Here is a 23,066-nt window from a genome sequence, read left to right on the forward strand (position 1 = left end):
TTTGATTCTGGTGTGACGTAGGCCACCTATGTTTCATCGCCCATTACAATTTGGCTTACGAAATCATCACCGTCGTTGTGATACCGCTCAAGGAAAGTCAATGCACTGCCTAAACGTTTGGTTTTGTGCACATCCGTCAACATTTTCGGTACCCATTGTGCGCACGATTTTCGGTAATTCAAGTGCTCGGTCACAATGCCATACAAAACACTATGATAAACATTAGGAAAGTCATCCCGCAAGGAGTAAATCGTAAAGCATCTGTTTTCTCTCACCTTATTGTCTACTTCCGACTGCAGCGCTGCGGCTGCGGTGTGGCAAAAAGGTACTTATTTAAAAAACACGCCTCGTAACATATATGGGCCCGCATCTCGTGGTCGTGCGGTAGCGTTCTCGCTTCCCACGCCCGGGTTCCCGGGTTCGATTCCCGGCGGGGTCAGGGATTTTCTCTGCCTCGTGATGGCTGGGTGTTGTGTGACGTCCTTAGGTTAGTTAGGTTTAAGTAGTTCTAAGTTCTAGGGGACTTATGACCACAGCAGTTGAGTCCCATAGTGCTCAGAGCCATTTGAGCCATTTTTTGAGTAACATATATGGACTGTGCGTTATCTTTCCTAAGTGCTATGGCGTACGTAAGAATCAGAGACATCGTTAAGTGACAGTGTTGTGAACCAGAGACATTATTAGAGAAGAATACCTTGGACTGCGTACTGGGGAATATGGCAGCAAAATAATGGAGATGAATTTTTGTTCTGTATATTAAACACGAATTGGAGAATAAATTTCATTAACGACCGAAGGACGCCCACTCAGTTGTTCATCATGCACGTTTGTGCAGCCATCTATAAATGCTCTCACCCACTTTCTTACCATTCCATCACTCATAATGTTTTCTCGGTAAACTGCACAGATCTCACGATGAATATCGATCGCTTTTAGGCCTTGAGCACTAAGAAATCTTATAACAGCCCGTACTTCAAAGTCGGCGGGACTCACGATTATCGGAGGCATCTTAAACACTCAGTACACAACTCAAACAAGGAAGAATCAGATTGTAATGGCGTCAGTGCGTAGACAACAACCCAGTGCGCATGCGCAGAACGCCGACCGCAGCACTGCGGCCGCAGTGTGGCATAACGGTACTTACTTAAAAAACACGACTCGTACCCTAAAGACATTACACACATCCATGCCCGAGGTAGGATTCGAACCTGCGACCGTAGCAGCAGCGTAGTTCCGGACTGAAGCGCCTAGAACCGCTCGGTCACAACGGCCGGCGGCCAATAACAACAGTCAAAAATTTGTTACCTTTTACCATGTTTCCTCCTCCTTCCACCTACTCATATGAACGAACACTGTCAGAGTTTATGTGCTCCAAATGATTGTTACATCACTTAATTAGTGCATGATGGATCTTAAACCACGTAATATTCATCTATACCCCCTGAATATTCGCTCATTCATCGTCTTCTGTAAATATTAGGTTCGTACGTAAGTTTGTAGCATTTCTCCACAAGTTTAATAATCACAACAGATACACATAACAGAGACTTTAGTCATCAATAATACGTTCTCCTTCATTATCTACACCAGAATGGCAATGGTGAGGTAGCTTTTTGATTTCACGACTGTAGAAATGATGTAGCTTTGAGGCGAAAAACTCGTGGAGTCATGAACGGAGCATATTTTCTTCCAGAAAGGAAGGTCCTTCAAGGTTATTTATTAGGGAGCAAAAAAATGGTTCAAATGGCTCTTATAATTGAATCCAGACATTCAGAAACTTTGTAAAAAGCTGCCTAATAAGAAATTTTTTTTTCAATTCTCAGTTTCATGTTTTATTGTAGACTAGAGCTTGTTGAATACTTTCCCAAGTGAGTTGTAGCACCATTTCACAACTTAGACAAGGAGATAGAGCATAGATGAAAATTATTTTCGTGTCTTTTATTGTGGCTGTGTAAACCAAAATTCAGCCGAAACCAATTTTTGTTGTCAACAATGACAGCATTAAGGAACGACTGAACTGTATCAATTACAAGAGGGTTAAAAAGATTTCTGCAATGGGTACAGTTATGTATTTTACACAGTATTCCTATTGCTCGCTTCTGCTGAATAAACACTTCATTTGCTCTAGATTCACTCCACAGAATACCATTCCATAGGACAACCACGCTTCTAAAGGTATAACACGCTGAATTGTTGACTCCGTTTTAATTTGGTATCCAGCTGGAGAAAATGATTCAAATAGCTCTAAACACTATGGGACTTAATATTTGAGCTCATCAGTCCCCTAGACTTAGAACTACTTAAACCTAACTAACCTAAGTACATCACACACATCCATGCCGAAGGCAGGATTGGAACCTGCGACCGTAGCAGTAGCGAGGTTCCAGACCGAAGCGCCTAGAACCGCTCGGTCACAGCGGCCGGTCAGTATCCAGCCGGACACCAAGTTATTTTTCACAATGTGTTTCATTGGCGTATGGCCATTAACGCCTACCTACGGTACTAACAGGTCACGACTGATGTTTTGAAATTGCACGAGTCTTTGCGAGAATAAAGCACGAGCCACTTATATGCGTCTCCAGCTGAAATCTAAGCTGTGTCTGCTGAGGCTGACTTTGGACCCTAGATTACGGCACACTGTGTTAAGAACTGGTCTACTAACACTAGTTTGATACATTAAGCCCCGATTTGTTGAAGCTATGCCTTTTATAGTAACGTTTATGACCCAACAAACAATTTCATAACTCCATCAGATCTTAAATAGTGAGAAAGGGAGCAGTCATAGTAGAATGCACCTTACAATAAAACAAGCAGCTCGAAATTTACAAGTGTAGCTTATGTGACTTTCAGAATCACAAAGTGTGGATGTGGTCGGCTTGTAACCAAACACAGTACTTCAATCTGCAAGTGTTCTACCACTGAAATTGCCTCATCAAAGCGACTTGAGTTACAGGACAAAATCTGCATATACTATTTGTAAGTAGGCTGTTTAAGTTTTCTTTATGTAAGTTTGATGTTTATGTTTTCTTATTGGCAACGTTACGTAGCGCTCTCTGTATGAAAATCACTGGCTGTGCTGTGTGCAGTATGTCGCTAGTTTGCATTGTTGCCTGCCATTGTTGTCATGAACTGCTATAGCTGGATGTGAACAGCAGATAGCGTTGGGCAGTTGGAGGTGAGCCGCCAGCAGTGGTGGATGTGGGGAGAGAGATGGCGGAGTTTTGTAATACTGGATGTTAATTATGAATATTAAGGTAAATACAGTGTTTGTTCTCTATTAAAATCTTTCATTTGCTAACTATCCCTATCAGTAGTTAGTGCCTTCAGTAGTTTGAATCTTTTATTTAGCTGGCAGTAGTGGCGCTCGCCGTATTGCAGTAGTTCGAGCAGCGAAGATTTTTGTGAGGTAAGTGATTTGTAAAAGGTATAGTTTAATGTTTGTCAGGGCCATTCTTTTGCAGGGATTTTTAGATAGTCAGATTGCGTTGCGCTAAAATTATTGTGTGCCAGGTTAAGCACAGTCTTGTACAATTGTTCTAAGTGGACATTTCATATGTATAAATTGTTCTAAGGGGACGTTTCATATGGTGACCCTGCCAGGATACCTCACTGGAATCTTCTGATTTTTTCTTGTAGTTTGTGTATTTAGTGTAGCTTTTGTTTATTGCTAGCGCGTAATTGTAGAGAGAATCTCCTTTGTAGTTGCAGTCTTTCATTGTTGTAATGTAAAACAGTTGTGGCATGCATGTAGATTTGCAACAAGTATTTCGCAGCTGCGCTTGTAATTAACTACATATTATTTTCAGTGCTATGTTAATGTGTTCTCTTATTTTTGCTATTCAAATTGTGCTTTTCTGTGTTATCGTGTGAAATATTGTCACAATAATGGCGTGTGAAAAACGTAACACTCGGCTCCAAAGTAAACTAAGAAACGACAGTGAAGACGAAAGCAATGTGTTAGCGCCACTGTGTAATGAGTTAACTAATGTTCAAAGTAGTAATTTGGTAACTGTGCATAGGGAAATGGAGCGGGCGTCAAACAATGGCGTAGACAGTCAAACAGGTAGTGAACAGGGAAGCATTATCGATCGATCGGTCGGCAACAGCTCGCCTCAGGAATCCGAAATGATAGGACACAATTTTGCAAATACTGTAGATTCAGGTTTTGCGTCCTCACCGTTTTCTCAAATGAGTCAAGACACATTTTCTGCTTGTCAAAATGTGAATGTTGCTGGTGCAAATGCACTGCCGAAAAGCGTAGAGGAACAGATTCCAGACACTAATGCATTGTTATTACAATTAATGCAACAAATGGGACAAAATCTTCTAAAGTTAGACACAATGGAACAAAATCTTAAAAAGTTAGACACAGTGGAACAAAATCTTAAAAAGTTAGACACAATGGAACAACACCAGAAACAAACACAGCAACAGTTACACACAATGGAACAAAATCAGAGACAAACACAACAAAAGCTTCAAAAGTTAGACACCACACTTGAACAAACACGTGAAGATTTAACTACTGAATTACATAACATTGAATCGAAATGTCAAAAAGTCTGTAATGACGTAAAAACACAAATTTGTGAGCATTTCCAACCTATTTTTTCGCGGCATGAAAATGCATTACAGAATCACGAAGCAGCCATAAAAGAGCTGCAAACCATTGTTCATGAAAATCATGAGACCTTGTGGGCTAAAATTGACTCAGTTGCATCTACCGATTCGGTTACGCAACTGGCAAAAACTCAGGAAAACTTAAAGAACACAGTAGATTCGATTTCAACACAAATGGACACTCTGAAACTTGGTTCAGAAAAACACACTGAGGAAATGTGTTCACTATCGGAGAAAGTAGCTGAACTTTCGGATCAGGTCACTAACTTATCTACAAAGGTAGATGCTGATCTGAATGACACAAGACCCGTAGCCTTCACTGACACAGAAGAGTATGAACAAATAAGAAAATTCAAACAAAATCAGAATCAAATTAATACGCAATACAAAAGAGAAATGCGGGAAGTACAAGATCAGCTGACACAGGTAATACAAGAATTACGTATTTCAGAGGACACTCGCGCCCCAATAAGGGAAGAGGGACATATAAATACGGAAAAGCCACAAAATAATAACACAGGGCATTTCGGTAATTATGAAAGGAATTGGCAAGGTGCACCGAATTTTGAGATGGAACCGCCGACACGACGTAACAATGACCGATATGTGACTCGCCGACACGATGACTTTGACTATAAGCTGTTCATTACTACACGTAAATTCAAAACATTTAAGAATTCTGGCAACGACATTCATCCACAAGCATGGCTCCATCAATTCTCTCATTGTTTTCCTCCCAACTGGTCATTGGAGCACAGATTAGAATTTATGTGTGGCTACTTGGAGAATGAACCAGCTGTAAGAATGCGATCGGTCATTCACGATTGCCACAGTGAAGGAGAATTTTACCATGCCTTCCTCTCAGCATATTGGTCTCAAGCCACACAAGACCGCGTAAAACATAACATCATAATGATGAAACGTTTCGAACAATCTGAATTTTCCAGTCTTGTGAAATATTTTGAAGACATGTTGCACAAGAATCAGTACCTGTCAAACCCATACAGCCCCTCAGAACTCATCCGCATTTGCTTAATCAAATTACCTGAACACTTACGGCATATTATTTTAGCAGGACGTTGCAAAGACGACATTGAAGCTTTTCAGGGACTGTTACAAGAACTGGAAATTGACACAGACAGTCGCGGGATGCGAAAACAGGAAAACAATCATTACAGGTCACATCCGTCACAATTCCGTGACGACAGAAACAATAAATGGCCACGACAAACCTATTCTTACAACGTAAATCGTGACCAAAACAGACACCACCCATATGACAACCACTGGCAGAGTAATAGTTACAGGGAAAGATCACCTCTCCGCAGTAATGACTATCACAGAGACAATCAGAGAAACAGACAATATGGAAACCAAAACAATTATTATCAAGGGAGACAGAATAACTTCAGACGTAACGGTCCAGCACGCAGTTACGACTCAGGCAGAAATTCTCCACCACGTAACAGACAAGAAAGAAACTATCGAAACTACCGACATGACGACAGACGATATGATCGTAACGACAGACCTGAATTGCATCAGAACTGGCGAGCTTTAAACAGAGCTGGGCCCTCTCGGCAAGGCGAATTTGTGGAAGTTAGGCCTCCTAATCCCAGTAACGGCGCGCGCCAACAAAGAAACAGACAATGACTCGCACCGCAGGCAGCTGCGTGCGCCGGCTGGCTCCGAGAAAAATGACATTGACGCTAACCTTGAGCAAAATTCCCGTATTCTTTACGGACGTATACCACATAATAATTGCGTTAAAGTTGAAACTCTGCGTACTAGGAAGAGTAAAGGTTTACACCACATTTCTCATGTAAAACCATTTATTGACAGATAATCTGCTTTTTAACTTAGTCTTTGCAATTTTCACTTCACGCTACTTGTACAATTTGTCACACTGAGAAACTGTTAACATGCAACTATGTTTTAAAGCTAACTAACCATCCAGTCAAGAACCAAGAGAAATTATTTAAACAGAAATTACGAATGCATTGTTATTGCGAACAGACGACACAGTGTAATTGTGTGTGTACATTCTTGCTTGTTAGTTGCACGATTAGAACATTTACCAGCACTGCTAATGAAATTTTCATGCAACATTTTGGTTTGCTTGAGAGTGGATTCAGGATTTGAAGTACTTTCTGTGAGATTCAAGATGACTTAGTATTTGGTTTCTTTGACAGCTACACGATTATATCACGATGTTACTAATGAGTGACAATTTACAATGTGCTTTTGCGGTGTATCTGTTTTATATCTGCACAGTTTTTCCTGAATTCTTCTATAAAGTGAGACATGTTTTAGTGGTGACTTTTGTGCTATTGCTACAAGGAGACAGCCTTTTCCGTAGGACAACAATACGTTACAGCACAGTACTTTCCTCATCACGGCAATAAGCGTAATAACTAAGTTATCTATACGCAAAGCATTTCACTTTGTTTATCATGAGGTAAGTACATTGACTTCTGCAGAACTTAGCTTTCGGAGGACAATAACTACGACACTTCCCAGAGATTATCTTACAGCAAGACGCACATTCAGCGCTACAGGACACGTATTTAAGTGATTAATTTTGTACTTAAAACATTTATTTTTAAAGATTTTTGAATTACAAAGAAAGTTTTTCGCAATACATTTCATTCCATTGCTGTAATCTGTAACACCTGAGGGTATAATTACAATAAACCTCAGGGGGGTACACGCCTACTTTGTGTACCATGTGTTTGGCAAGCACAAGGAGCCCTAGCTAATATGGTATTTGCTTATACAATTTAACACATCGGTACCATATTTCTCTAACACATAAATTACACACCTATCTGATCATTTAACAGAGAAACAAACATCCTTTTACTACGTCAGTGACACATGTTTACGCCATTACAGAGTTGGATTACTTCACACTTAAGAAATTGTACTTTGTCTGTACTTTGTGCACTGTTCATATTTTTTTGGTACCATTGTGATACTATGAGAGCTTTGAATGATGTATTTTGGTATGAGATCATAATTTTTAAAGTACGTTTGAGGTAGATGACACTACCGAAATGAGCAGAGAATTTTCTTTAGGTTTTGAAGTCATTGGAAGAAGCTACGACGTTTTTGACATTTGACTGAGGTGTTATGATGTTATTTTTACGACGACGATGTGTATTATGCTGTTGAGGTATGTTTATGTCAATAAAATTCTTGACCTGTGAAATGTTTTTATATGAGACTGTCACTGTAGCGGAAACTACTGTCGTAAATATTTCCGTAAGAAAGTTAAGTGACCACCTGCACATAATGTGACGTGGGCACCCAGGTGTGTCAGACACATGGAGAACAAGCCTTTTCAGACGCTCAGGTAGTAAAGAAAGCCATTAGGGTGTGCCAGAGGCACAGGTGGAAGAGAAGGACAAAGAGAGGCCTATACCACTGTTAATGACATTCCTTTGTAGAGGACATCGCTAATGCGACACGCTCGCTACTTGAAAACATATGATTTTTGTAATGCGTTGTGGGCACACAGCTGTGTCAAACACCTGGAGAATAAGCCATTAGGATGTGCCTTTCATCGCTAATGCGACACCCTCGTTACTTAAAAATTTATAATATTTACTGAAATGCCTAACAAAATGACAAGAAATATTTTTACATCTGCACACCTGATTATGACAAGAGTCTTTGTACGAGAGTTGAGAGCAATTAACTTATGAAATGAAATGTCACATGACTACTGAATGACATTTTTATGCTTTGGTTTGCGTAATTGCTTATTTCATTTGATATCTGGTTTCCAGCTGTGTTGCAGCATTGCTTTTATAAAATGAAATGCATTTGCTAATGTGAACTCTTTCTGTCAACAGATTTATTAAATAATTATTTTATGATCCACATTCTTTAAAAAAGGAGCACTTGGAAAGGAAAGAACAATAAGAAGGAACTAGCAACAGTAAAACAAAATTTTCTTTTCAAGTACATGGTAATATTTTTTTTACAATAAGTTGTTATGGTGCACCACTTTAATTACATAGACATTAAGATGACCACTTTAATTACATAGACATTAAGATGTGAATATGCATTTCCCTTGTCTGCATTGTTGTTTTTACTGTAATATTTTTTCTGCTTGAGCTATGTCATGTTTAGGTATAAGTTGCTGCTGTTTGCCAGGCATAGTGTTATTGAATTTGACTTTTGCTAATTTATGCTGCTAGCTTTGCCAATTTGCATTTTTTGTCATTTTTGTTTGTGTTGATTTGTTGTGATGCTGCATTGCCTCATCCCTTGGTATATATATCTGAGCTCAGTAGATTTAAGTTAGCTTAAGAGGGGGTAGACTATATAAGAAACTGACTATGGAGAATAGGTAAAGAATGCATTGCGAAGAAAGATTTGGGCCCCAATGAGTATTGTACAATCAGAAATAATTATTTTGAAAGAAATATGAATAGAATACAGGAACGAGGTATAGGTAGGATTTTCTTGGAAATAAATGATGAGGTAAGCAATGTGTGAACATATAAATACAGAAAGCATGCTTAGATAGAATTTTTGGTGGAAGCAAAGGTTGAAATAAGACGAACGATCTATGGAATGAAGGGAGATCTCCAAGCAAAATACTGCAGTAGAAGAAACCCTGTCCTTTCCTCTTTGCTGCTTTTTCCCAATATGTAATTGTGTGTTGTCCTTTCCATTTGTGTTATCCCACTATGTGTTTGGGTACCCGTGTGTATTTGTGTTTTTCCTGTCTTTATGTGTTTAGCTGATGAGAGCTATGTTGTAGAATTTTTCTAATACTCTGTTATTTTCTTTGTAAAGATGCTTAGACTTTATTTATTCTGTTTTGTTTTAATGCTCATGTGTGAAGTTGACGTTTCAAAAGTTATTCTGATCTTTTATGTATGTACTCATGTCATCATTCCTGTAATACTGATATATATGTTTATTTCTATTCTTTTGTAAAGCCTGTACTACAAATATTATCTGTATTGTTATGTTTTTAATTATGTATTTTGTACCTTTGTCATTGTATTCTTATGTTATAAAATTGTAATTGACAGCAGTTCATCAAATTAAGTAACTTGTAACTTCCATCTCACTGCACACATTTCTGTTGGTCATAGTATATGGACAATATGTGAGAAGTAGGGACTGATAGTGTTTGCACATGTGTTAATAATTCAGCAAGGGACTGGATAACAGCATTGCTGGTTCTAAGGACAATTCCAAAAACTTTGTGAGTGCACAAGTGGTGGTTATGGACTTGTTATATTAACTGCAAGACTCTTCACTGGTGATTGTGCACCCGCACAGTCGCAACAGATGGCTGCTGGCCGTCTCTACAAGGACTACAGTGGGTCTGCATCTCTGGTGGCCCACCAATACCACAATCTCTACCAGGACTACAGTGGGCCTGTCCACACTTTCTACAAGGACTGCAGTGGGTCTGCACCTCTGGTGGCCCACCAATACCACAATCTCTACCAGGACTACAGTAGGTCTACTCTGTGATGACCTATCAACCAATCTTCTTCAAAACGTCGAGTGACTCTGCTGTGGGTTTGCTCTGTTGTGGCCCATTACCTGTCTGCATGTCAAGAGTCAGCACTGTCTTTCCGTTGGAAGGACCACACTACTTCTTCAAGACTGCATGGAAATCCACTACTTCTGTGTGCAATTTTTTTTACTAATGAGACAATCTGAAAAAAAAACTGTAATTACTATTGTGATGAACGATCAGGACTGTCTTTATGGACTGTGAGAAAATTTTAGCTTTTGACCAACATTGTATCAATAAGTGTGTGCATTGGATATCTTTGTTAGTGTAATTATGAAAAATTTTATCAAATCATTATTGGCCACTGGCCAAAAACATTTGTAAAATTTTTTGTGGGGAGCATGGGGGCTATGTAAGTAGGCTGTTTAAGTTTTCTTTATGTAAGTTTGATGTTTATGTTTTCTTATTGGCAACGTTACGTAGCGCTCTCTGTATGAAAATCACTGGCTGTGCTGTGTGCAGTATGTCGCTAGTTTGCATTGTTGCCTGCCATTGTTGTCATGAACTGCTATAGCTGGATGTGAACAGCAGATAGCGTTGGGCAGTTGGAGGTGAGCCGCCAGCAGTGGTGGATGTGGGGAGAGAGATGGCGGAGTTTTGTAATACTGGATGTTAATTATGAATATTAAGGTAAATACAGTGTTTGTTCTCTATTAAAATCTTTCATTTGCTAACTATCCCTATCAGTAGTTAGTGCCTTCAGTAGTTTGAATCTTTTATTTAGCTGGCAGTAGTGGCGCTCGCCGTATTGCAGTAGTTCGAGCAGCGAAGATTTTTGTGAGGTAAGTGATTTGTAAAAGGTATAGTTTAATGTTTGTCAGGGCCATTCTTTTGCAGGGATTTTTAGATAGTCAGATTGCGTTGCGCTAAAATTATTGTGTGCCAGGTTAAGCACAGTCTTGTACAATTGTTCTAAGTGGACATTTCATATGTATAAATTGTTCTAAGGGGACGTTTCATATTTAAAAAGCTGAAGGCCTCACTACCCTGTCCTGAACAAGTTATTATGGTGTTACATAAATGCACATTCTGGAGACAGTGCCTACAATCAAAATTACACTGACGTGACAAAAGTCATGAGATACCTTCTAATGTCGTGTCGGACCTGCTTTTGCCCGAAGTTGTGAAGGCTGTCGGCCACTGTATTGTCCGTGGTGAAAGGTATGTCTGAAACTTGATATTCTCGGCAGCATCTCGACGTGGCATGGACTCCACAAGTCGTTGGAAATCCCCTGCAGAAACACTGAGCAATGTTGCATATACAGAATGCAGCCTCTACAGCCGTCTGTAATTGTGAAATTGTTGCCTACGCAGGATTTTCTGCACGAGCTGACCTCTCGATTACGTCCCATAAATGTTAGATGGGATTCAGCTGGGCGATCTGGGTGTCCAAACCATTCGTTGGAACTGTCCAGAACGTTCTACAAACCAATAGCGAACAATTGTTGCACGGCGACATAGCGCATTGTCATCCATCAAAATTCCCTCGCAAATGACTGAAAATGGTCTGCAAGTAGCCGAATATAGCAATGTTCAGCCAATGATCGGATCAGTTGGAAGAGAGGATACAATCCGTTCCACGTATACACAGCCCACACTATTATGAAGCAACCAGCTGTTTTCTCAGTGCCTTGTTGACAACTTGGGGTCTGGGCCACCCTCGAACCCTACCACCAGCTCTTACCAGCTAAAAAACCGTCGTGTGGCTAGGGCCTCCCGTCAGGTAGACCGTTCGCCGGGTGCAGGTCTTTCGAGTTGACGCCACCTGCGGCGACCTGCACGTCGATGGGGATGAAACGATGATGATTAGGACAACATAACACTCAGTCCCTGAGCGTACAAATATCTTCTACCCAGATGGGAATCGAGCCCGGGCCCTGAGGATTGACATTCTGTCGCGCTGACCACTCAGCTACCGGAGGCGGACTCTTACCAGCTCATCGGACCAGACCACGGTTTTCCAGTCGCCTAGATTCCAACCAATATGGTCACGAGCCCAGGAGAGTCGTCGAAGGTTACGTTGTACTATTAGCAAATGCTCTCGTGTGGGTCGTCTGCTGTCATAGCCTATTAACGTCAGATTTCGTCGTACTGTCCTAACGGATACGTTCGTCGTACGTCCCACATTGATTTCTGTGGTTATTTCACGCAGTGTTGCTTGTCTGTTAGCACTGACAATTCTATACGAATGCCGCTGCTCCTGGTCGTTATGTGATGGCTATTGGCCAGTGCGATATCCGTGATAAGAGGTACGCTTGAAATTTGGTATTCTCGGCACATTCTTGACACTGTGGATCTCGGAAACTATTTCCGAAATAGCATGTCCCATCTATCTAGCTCCAACTACCATTCCGCGTTCAGTTAATTCCCGTCGTACGGCCGTAATCACGTCGGAAACGTTTTCACATGAATGAGCTGAGTATACATGACAGCTTGCCAGTGCACTGTGCTTTTTATACCTTGTGTACACAGTACTACCACCATTTTGTATATGTGCATATCGCTATCCCATGACTTATCACCTCGGTGTAGTCACGCAATAGGACGGGATATTTATTACTGATAACGCAGGAGAGAGCTTCATGACTGAGATTTTTCATTCTCCGTACCATGAATAATCATTGAATAGACAAAGGCGATGTTGCCAGCAGGTGTGCTTAATATGGCGCTACACAAACCGTGCATCAGTATTGCATACGAAAATTAAATAAATGGCTTGGGAGAACAGACATGAAGGACTGTAATAGTTAGCTGATACTCTGTATCAACTTGAAAGTGGGCTAACAGGAACATGCACTGCTTGAGAATCGCAATACACATGGACTTGAATCGAATTTCTAGCAGTCGTAAAATTACACTACTGGCCATTAAAATCGCTACACCACAAAGATAACGTGCTACTGATGCGAAATTTAACCGACGCGAAGAAGATGCTGTGATATATAAATGATTAGCTTTTCAGAGCATTCACACAAGGTTGGCGCCGGTGGCGACACCTACAACTTGCTGACATGAGGTAAGATTCCAACCGATTTCTCATACACAAACAGCAGTCGACCGGCGTTGCCTGGTGAAACGTTGTAGTGATGCCTCGTGTAAGGAGGAGAAATGCGTACCATCACGTTTCCGTCTTCGATAAAGGTCGGATTGTAACCTATTGCAATTGCGGTTTATCGTATCGCGACATTGCTGTTCGCGTTGGTCGAGATCCAATGACTGTTAACAGAATATGGAATCGGTGGGTTCAGGAGGGTAATACAGAACGCCGTGCTGGATCCCAACGGACTCGTATCACTAGCAGTCGAGATGACAGGCATCTTATCCGCATGGCTGTAACGGATCGTGCAGCAACGTCTCGATCGCTGTGTCAACAAATGGGGTCGTTTGCAAGACAACAACCATCTGCAGGAACATTTCGACGAAGTTTGCAGCAGCATGGACTATCAGCTTGGAGACCATGGCTGGGGTTGCCCTAGACGCTGCATCACAGAGAGGAGCGCCTGCGATGGTGTACTCAACGTCGAACCTGGGTGCGCGAATGGCAAAACGTAATTTTTTCGAATGAATCCAGGTTCTGTTTACAGCATCATGATGGTCGCATACGTGTTTGGCGATATCGCGGTGAACGCACATTGGAAGCGTGTATTCGTCATCGCATTACTGGCAAATCACCGGGCGTGATGGTATGGGGTGCCATTGGTTACACGTCTCAGTCACCTCTTGTTCTCATTGACGGCACTTTGAACAGTGGACGTTACATTTCAGATGTGTTACGATCCGTGGCTCTACCCCTCATTCGATCCGTGCGAAACCCTACATTTCAGCAGGATAATGCACGACCGCATGTTGCAGGTCCTGTATGGGCCTTTCTGGATACAGAAAATGTTCGACTGCTGCCCTGGGCAGCACATTCGCCAGATCTCTCACCAATTGAAGACGTCTAGTCAATGGTGGCCGAGCAACTGGCTCGTCACAATACGTCAATCACTACTCTGGATGAACTGTGGTATCGTGTTGAAGGTGCATGGGCAGCTGTACCTGTACCCGCCATCCAAGCTCTGTTTGACTCAATGCCCAGGCGTATCAAGGCCGTTATTACGGCCAGACGTGGTTGTTCTGGGTACTGATTTCTCAGGATCTATGCAGCCAAATTGCGTGAAAATGTAATCACATGTCAGTTCTAGTATAATATATTTGTCCAATGAATACCCGTTTATCATCTGCAATTCTTCTTGGTGTAGTAATTTTAATGGCCAGTAGTGTAGATGTTTTCTGTACCCCTATCCCAGTAAGACAATGAATAATCTAAAATGTAGGAAAGAATGACGATAATGCATCGGATTGAGTAAGTACGACAAGATCCTGTAATAAACTTCCATTTTATGGAGAATAAACTACCTCTGTGCTTGTGCAACATCGCGTGACTAGATAGAAGATCGCGTTTGCAGTTCATCATCAGTTCAGCATTCGGAAAGTTTGAAAAATACATGTGTCAAAACGAGTATCACATGACTTAATTGTATTAATTGTTGACTACTAGCAGCCTCTGCAAATAACTGGAGCAGTGTCACCAGAAGATCTCTAGAACTGGAACTACCACCTCCAAACTGCTTCGACTTCCTCGCTTTGGCGTGGGGAATAGAACACCAACTCAAACACTCTCAGCCACATGGACAACTTGACAGCACGCTACTCTCATTGGCTGAAAGCAAGTTGAACTCGCCAGAGGTGAAACACATTACTTCAGGAGTGTCTCAGAGAGAGATGACTGGGAGAGCTTGCAAATGGGTCAAATGGCTCTGAGCACTATTGGACTTAACATCTGAGGTCATCAGTCCCCTAGAACTTAGAAATAATTAAACCTAACTAACCTAAGGACATCACATACATCCATGCCAGAGGCAGGATTTGAACCTGCGACCGTAGCGGTCGCGCGGTTCCAGACTGAAGCGCCTAGAACCGCATGGCCACTGCGGCCGGCGAGAGCTTGCACTAGCTGCCCATTACTTTTCTTTGCGAAAAAGTGTGCAAAGACCATTTCGTAATCTAAAGAAATCAAAACTGTGATTAAATTGAGAGTGCAATTTACACTGATCACCCAGAACATTATGATTACAAACATGCAATCAATATATGAGGGTGAGTCGAATGTAAACCTTAAAATTGTAATAACAAATCGAAATTTCGCGCCGTTATCCTGTAAGTTGGTAAGCATGCTACAAACAGCGTGCAGAATGGCCTGTAGGTGGCGGCATAGTGCAGATGCAAACATACCGTCGCAGTATCAGTATAAAGATGGCCGCCCAACTTGCGACTTGCACCAGGGAAGAACAGCGTTCTGTTATTCGGTTTTTGCGTAGTGAAGCTGTGAAACCCATTGAAATTCATCGACGAATGGAGGTTCAGTACGGTGATGAATGTTTGTCACAGCAGCAAATCTACGAATGGAGTAGGAAGTTCGCAAATGGCGTGACTTCAGTGGAATATGCTTCTCGTCCAGGTCACGCACAACGAGTTGTGACTCCACAGAACATTGCAGCAGTTGAAGCCATAGTGAAGGAAAACCGCAGAGTGACACTGAATAACACTGCAGAATGTTTACAGATTAGTCATGGGTCAGCACACCACATTGTGCATGATGTGCTCCAGTTTCACAAAGTGTCTGAGAGATGGGTGCCACGCCAGCTGACTCCTGATAAGAGTGAACGACGTGTTGATGCTTATGAAGAACTTCTTCGGCGCTTTCAACGAGGTGATGACTTCCTTGCAAGAATCCTGGGATCACTTCCAACCAACCGGAAACGAAGAGAGCGAGCAAGGAGTGGCGCCATTCCCCATCACCAAGTGATTTCCATATGTTTGGACCACTCAAAGACGCAATGGGAGGAAAGAAGTTCCGTTCTGACGAAAAGGTACGCCACGCGGTGCATGAGTGGTTGCGCGGACTACCAAAAGAATTTTGTTCTAAAGGAATTTATGCGCTTTGTAAGCGCTGGAGGACTTTCATTGAGCGTGAGGGAGATTATGTTGAAAAGTGATACAGCTTAGAACCACTTCTGAACGATAAATAATATTTAAAAAAATATTTAAGGTTTTCATTTAACTCACCCTCGTAAAACCGTACAGGAGATAGCAGCGTCGCTTGACAAGGAATGACTGCTAGTTAGACACAAGCACGGTGCATGTAGTATCAGTGAGCGTGCTGTCTGTGTGTAGAATGGGGAAGGTGCTCGCTCTATCGTTGTTTGACCGAGGGTAAATTGTAATGGCCCGGAGGCTCGGCACAAGCATTTCGGAAACTGTACGACTTGTCGGGTGCATGAGGAGTGCTGCGGTGAGTTGTCTTCAACACGTGGCGAAACCAAGGTGAAGCCACGTCCAGACGTTGTGGTGTTGGATGGCCACCTCTCATTACAGATATCGGACGCCGTAGGCTGGGCAGACTGGTACCACAGGACAGGCGGCGAACTGCGGCGAAACTATCTTCAGAATTTAGTGCTAGGAAGAGTACAAGTGTGTCTGAACACATAATGCACCGAGCACTCCTAACGATGGGCCTCCACAGCCAACGACCCATGCATGTGCCAATGCTAACACCACGACATAGGCAACAGCGACTGAAATGGCCAGGTGGCCATAGGCTCTGGACGTTGGTGCAGTAGGAGAGTGTTGCAAGGTCTGATGAATCACGATACCTCCTCCATCCTGCCGATGGGAGGTAGAGATGGGCAAAACTGTTCTTTTCAAAGATCGGATCAGAACTGTTCACTCCCTGAAATGAACTAGCTCTTTTTCATGACTCACCACTCATTCACAATAGAAAATAAATGGAAGGCACATTGCCCTTTAAACTTGGTTTATTCCAGTACTATACCTGTATTTTGATCTTATTTGGTCCTATTTTGAAGTAACACAGATAATGATTAAGAATTTTGTATTGTTTATTGAAATTTCCACGATATGACAAAGTTTTTGATTATTGATTTATTTTGCACTATCGTGGTTTTTTGGGTGATCGGAAAATGTTGTAACTTGAGATTTACATTAACAATATATTTGGCTATAATGTATTATAATTTCATTAACCTCGTACAAATACATCGCAAGCCATATATTTTTAAAGTGAACGTTTCCTTCCGAAGACGCCTAAAATCGCAAAATCCGTACCAGAATAAGAAAAAAAAATTGACTGTAAGACTAAAGTGCTGCATATAGCCTTACGCAGAATAAAACAAGGAAAATATTGATGTATCACATTTTGCAATACCTTTATCGGTTCGCTCATAATTAAAGCGTAAATTCGAGTGTCCATAATAAAAATCCTATAGTAAGAGGAGTCGTCAGGAACCTAATCTGATCAGTTTAAACTAATAAAAATAAAATAAAAACAAATGATGTATACATAACATAATAATGTAATACACATAGCGGTATTACTACGAAGAACAATATCCAGTAGAGACGAACTCCGATGCAGAGGCGCTGAGTCAAGCAGGTCGAGCCCCGAGCTGAATTACTGCGTGAGCTAAGACCGCAGAGACCAGAGTGACACCTGAGTTGCTTTGTTCAACGCTCTGGCTAGAGTCGAGAACGGTGGGATGAGCGTTGAGCGGGCGAGTTCCGAGGGTGGGGGGAGCGGTGAACGGCCACCAGTAACCCTCTCCGAGACAAATCGTTCTCTTGCGAGCAGGTTGTTGCAAGTAGTTATTATGTTCTCCGCTAGGAGGCTCTCTGTCCTGTTGCTCGCATCAACTGCCCAGAGGGCAGGACGTGCGACTGAAATGATCGCCGACGGAGTGCGATGCTAAGTTAAGCTGCGCCAGACACTGCATGCGGCAGAGGAAGCACAGAGAGGGCACGGCATATGTGAAACACAAAATCCAATGGGGCACTGCACAATGCAGGCAGCCAAGGCAGAAGCAGGGCAGAGGCCAGCGCTGGCTGTGTTGTGTGGCGTGCAGTGTGCTCTGACCAGCGAAGGCCCCACTGATCTGCTCCGACTCTCTCTCTCTCTCTCTCTCTCTCTCTCTCTGCTGTGGTAAACGTTTGGAGCTACCGTTCTTTTTTTCTGAATCACTGATTGTTCACTCCTTTGAAAGATTCAAATCTATGAATCAGTTCAGGAGCGGATCCTCCGTCTCTAATGGGAGGGCACAAATCCATCGTCTTCCAGAGGAACAGTTCCTTGACAGCTGCACTGCGGGAAGGAGACAAGCTGGCGGCGGCTCCATTATGCTCTGGAGAACATTCACCTGGGCATACAGTGGTGATCGTACAAGGCACCATGATGGCCAAAGAGTATCTATCGCTGCAGGCGACGTACGTCCCTTCATGACGATCATGTTTCCTGGTGGCGGTGGCATTTTTCAACAAGATAATGCGCCATGTCGTAAGGCCACGAGTGTGATGGAGTGGTTCGAGGAACACCGTGACGTGTTCCAATTGATGTGCAGCCCCTCCCCCCACAACTGACGAGATTTGAACCCGATCAAACACAGCTGGGAAAATCCTCCCCCTCCAGCAATTAATGGGAATTTGGTCATTTGTGTTTGCAAACGTGGTGCCAACTCGTTCCAACGACCTACCAAGGCATTGCTTCCTTGCTTATCTCTGTCGACATACCGGCTATTAGGCAAGTGGTCATAATGTTCTGGCTGATTAGTGTAATAAGCATCATTCAGTTAGTATGCCTATGTCACCAACAAATATTACAGTCTTTGGAAGATCATTATGTACCTTAGAAATAAGAGTGGGCCCAGTACCGATCATCGCTGCACTCCATATGTTATGTTCTCCTTTTACGAGGATAGTTCCATACCTGAGACACAGTCTGTCACTGAGAACCTCTGTTTTCTGTTACGATTCCGTTTACGCAAGAGGGATCCCATTAACGACTTAATGCTTTAATGTGCCAAGCAGAATTTTGGGATCCACACAATAATTAGCGTCTACAGGAACTTATACAGAGAGTGGGCGAGAAGCTAAAATTGCCTTTTTTGATACAAATGAGTTGGTCAGTTTCGAGACATGTTATACCACAATAATTAAATTTTGTAGTCAAGGCACAAAACTTCTTGTATCCTTGATAATTAATGGTTATCCACTCCGTATTAGAAGTGAACCAGATTTTTTTAAATTAAATAAAACGCTGTACTCCAGATTTCATGGGGGAGGGCAAGTGTTCCATCTTGCCCCCACCTAGTGGTCGCCCATTCTCACAATCAAAGATTCTGGTAAGGTCACAGAATATACCAAGAGTAAAATTTTTAGTTCTGCTATCATGCCATTTGTGAAGTCTTCTATTGCTTTCTCTGTGTAGATCCCTTGTTTTTGTCGAGCTCTTCAGTTCGAAGATTTGTCTGATGGAGCTCTTCATGCTAGTCATCCTTTGCAAGCCTGTGCAAGCCTATTCGTTGTGCATAACTTCTACAAACTGTATTTATTTCCACCTGCTTTCTGTTTTCAAGCATTGCTCTCCCCCTTTGATTTTTATCTCCCAGTTTTCTTCCATTAGCGAACTGTCAATTGTTTGATGCCCCAGGACGTGTCCAATCAACCAATCCCTTCTCTTAGTCAAGTTATACTGTAAACTTCTTTGTCCCCAGTTCGATTGAGTACCTCCTCATTTGTTAATTGATCTACCCATTTCATCTTCAGCATTCTTCAGAAGCACCACATTTCAAAAATTTCTATTCTTCTCTTGTTTGAACTGCTTATCGCCCAAGTTTCACTTCTGTAAAAGACTACAGATCAGACAAATACTTCAGAAAAAGCTTACAAACATTTAAATTTATACTAGACTAGCTACCCGGTCTGGCTGTGCACGGTTGGGGGTTAAGTACCTACAGCCATACGACTTGTCTGACACAGCGTATTTTGTTTGTGGACCATTAATAAAATTCACGGAACAACTTTAAGTTAGTGAATATCATCACTTTGACAAAACTTACGCGATGTAAGCAGCACACACCACAAAAGTTTTCTGGAGGCATCAATAATACGTGTTCCATATTGAATTAGCAGCTGGCGTGACAGTGATGAGAGCAAATAGTGATGTACGTAATGTGTTTACAGGCACTGTATATATTATATGCGAATCATGGGTCTATGTCTGTCAGTGAATGATACAATATGAATTGAAGGCTGGCTGAAGTGGGACAACTATAAAAAAAAAAAAAAATAAAAAAAAATCACACACACACACACACACACACACACACACACACATGATCTACATGTTTAGCTCAAGTTACAGCACTCCTCTTGCGAAGGAGAGTAAGCACTGAGATGCGTTGTTGAGACTCACTGCCGCAGTTCCTTGTCGTAGACTCTTTTACGGCAGACTTCTCGCCGTGAAACGCAAGTAATTGTGTTTACACGTAGGTTTCAAATGGTTCAAATGGCTCTGAGCACTATGGGACTTAACTTCTGAGGTCATCAGTCCCCTAGAACTTAGAACTACATAAACCTAACTAACCTAAGGACATCACACACATCCATGCCCGAGGCAGGATTCGAACCTACGACCGTAGCGGTCGCGCGGTTCCAGACTGTATCACCTAAAACTGCTCGGCTACATGTAGGTTTGATTCAAGGAAAGCAGAAAGATGAAAATCGAGTCATCAGCCACGCTGCTGATAGCACTTACTGTACGTAAACCAAACAAAGTTACTGAAGTAGTATTTCGAAAAAAAATTTACTTGAGGCATAAAAAGTAAAACCCCCCTTATATTTTGGATTTGCGTGTTTTTTGGCTAGGAAATTGTTCTCAAACTGGTGCAGGGGAATTACTGATTAAAAAAACTGATTATTTCAAATTGTAAGTATCACATCGCAGTTTAATAATGAGGTGGTGATGTTCGTGTTATTACTTGCATTTATTGCGATAATTCGAAGTTGAGTAACTCGTTGCTCTTTGTGCGAAGAATTTGCAGTGAGTTTCGACTGCGAATTACGACTGGTAATCTAAGTGTTCGAAATCATCGCTTTATTTAGAAATTGTATCCATAAACCATCTATAGAAGTATTTGAAACCTTATGCGTTCATCCGCAGGAAGTGCCTGAATTCCATGCAAGAAGATCGTGTCCAAGTCTTTACGATTTTCCGAAGACTAAAAGAATAAGATCTTTCGCTGCAACCAGCAGAAAATCGAGTTCGCATCTATGTTTGATTCAAGGAAAGCAGGAAGTTTAAAGTTAAGTCATTTGCTGCGCTGCTGTATAACGTTCTTCAATAAGGAAAGTAAAACTGCACCCCATGCTGCTTTTATTCTATGCATATATAATTGAAAATCGCAGGTTTTGGACTCGCATAGTTTTTCGCTGTGCAGTTGTTATGACACGACTGCAATCAGTTCTGTGTCACTAAGGCAACTTGCACGTCCGTAACTAGTTACCAGACGGGAGAAAGATCAGCTACATCTTCCAACTCTAGATACTGCTGTTCCCTCAAGTTAAGGCGCCTAGAAACGCTCGGCCACTCCGGCCGGCGATTAATTTGCAATGAACGGTGTACGTAATGCCAATCAGTTATTTTTATTCAGCCTGGAGCAGTATTTTATTTTTGTGGACATTTCAAGTCAGGAATTGCATTTCATGTCACGCAGCTTTCATTATGTACTTCACCACTGAGTTTCAGTTAAATGCTTTTCACTGAGTACGAAATTTGTTACTTTGGTTAGATTTGTTTTCATTATTTCAAATTTAGTACTTCAGTGAGTTAATGTTTCTGTTTCAAGATTCTGTTCATATGCGCAACACAGAGCCAACCAACAGTCAGTAATGTTTAGCAGCTGAATACGATATCTGAAGCAAACGTTACACTAGGAGTTAGTTTTTGAAAAAGGATATTCAGGGTTTTCATTTACAGATACATTTTTATAGAAATCTTACAATATCAGCGCATCGCTCCGCTGCAGAGTGAAAATTCATTCTGGAAACAGTCCATCGCGCTGTGGCTAAGCACCTCTTCGCTAAATCCTTTGTTCCAGAAGTGCTATTCCTGCAAGTTCCATTTCATAAAAAAGTGAAAGAAACTATGAACCTGCGGTGTACTTCAAGGTAGGACACAACTGCAAGGTCTGAACTCAATGAGATTGCAGTATAGTCTGTGCGAATATTTAGAACGAACATCTGGAATCATCTTTACGTAGCCATAGATGCCACGGCAATTAACTGAAAAAATCTGACGCATAATCTTCACCGTAGAAACTCCGAACCACCTCGCATCGATAACGGAAAGAAGCGAGAAACGGATCAGACGAGACTTCCTCCCAAACAAAAAACAGGGAACAGAATGGCGAAAACTCATTCGAAACTATACTGAAGAGCCAAAGACACTGGTACACCTGCCTATTATCGTGTGGGGCCCCCGCAAACACGCAGAAGTTTCGCAACACGACGTGGCATGGAGTCGACTAGAGTCTGAAGTAGTACTGGAGGGAACTGACACCATGAAGCCTGCACGGCTGTCCATAAATCCGTTTAAGAATACAACGGCGTGGAGATCAGTACGATGCAAGGCATCCGAGATATTCTCAATAATATTCATGTCCGGGGAGCGTTGCGGCCAGCGGAAGCGTTTAAACTCAGAAGAGTGTTCCTAGAGCAACTCTGTAGCAATTCTGGACGTGTGGGGTGCCGCATTGTTCTGCTGGAATTTCCCAAGTCCGTCGGAATGCATACTGGACGTGAATGGATGCAGGTGATCAGAAATGATGCTTATGTGCGTGTCACCTGTCAGAGGCGTACCTAGACACATCAGGGGTCACTCCAACTGCACACGCCCCACACCATTACAAAGCCTCCACCAGCTTGAACAGTCACCTGCTGACATGCAGGGTCCATGGATTCACGAGTTTGTCTCCATATCCGGACACGTCCATCCGCTCGATAC

At 42.1% G+C, this 23,066-nt stretch overlaps 1 protein-coding gene across 1 annotated transcript in view; it reads right to left on the reverse strand.

Moving 5' to 3' along the window:
- The window catches only part of LOC126188685 (facilitated trehalose transporter Tret1-like), a 39,202-nt gene that overhangs the window by 14,744 nt on the left and 1,392 nt on the right, over positions 1 to 23,066 (reverse strand). The gene's annotated exons all lie outside the window — the stretch shown is intronic.

Source organism: Schistocerca cancellata, chromosome 5 (assembly GCF_023864275.1).
Source record: "Schistocerca cancellata isolate TAMUIC-IGC-003103 chromosome 5, iqSchCanc2.1, whole genome shotgun sequence".
Taxonomy (NCBI): domain Eukaryota; kingdom Metazoa; phylum Arthropoda; class Insecta; order Orthoptera; family Acrididae; genus Schistocerca; species Schistocerca cancellata.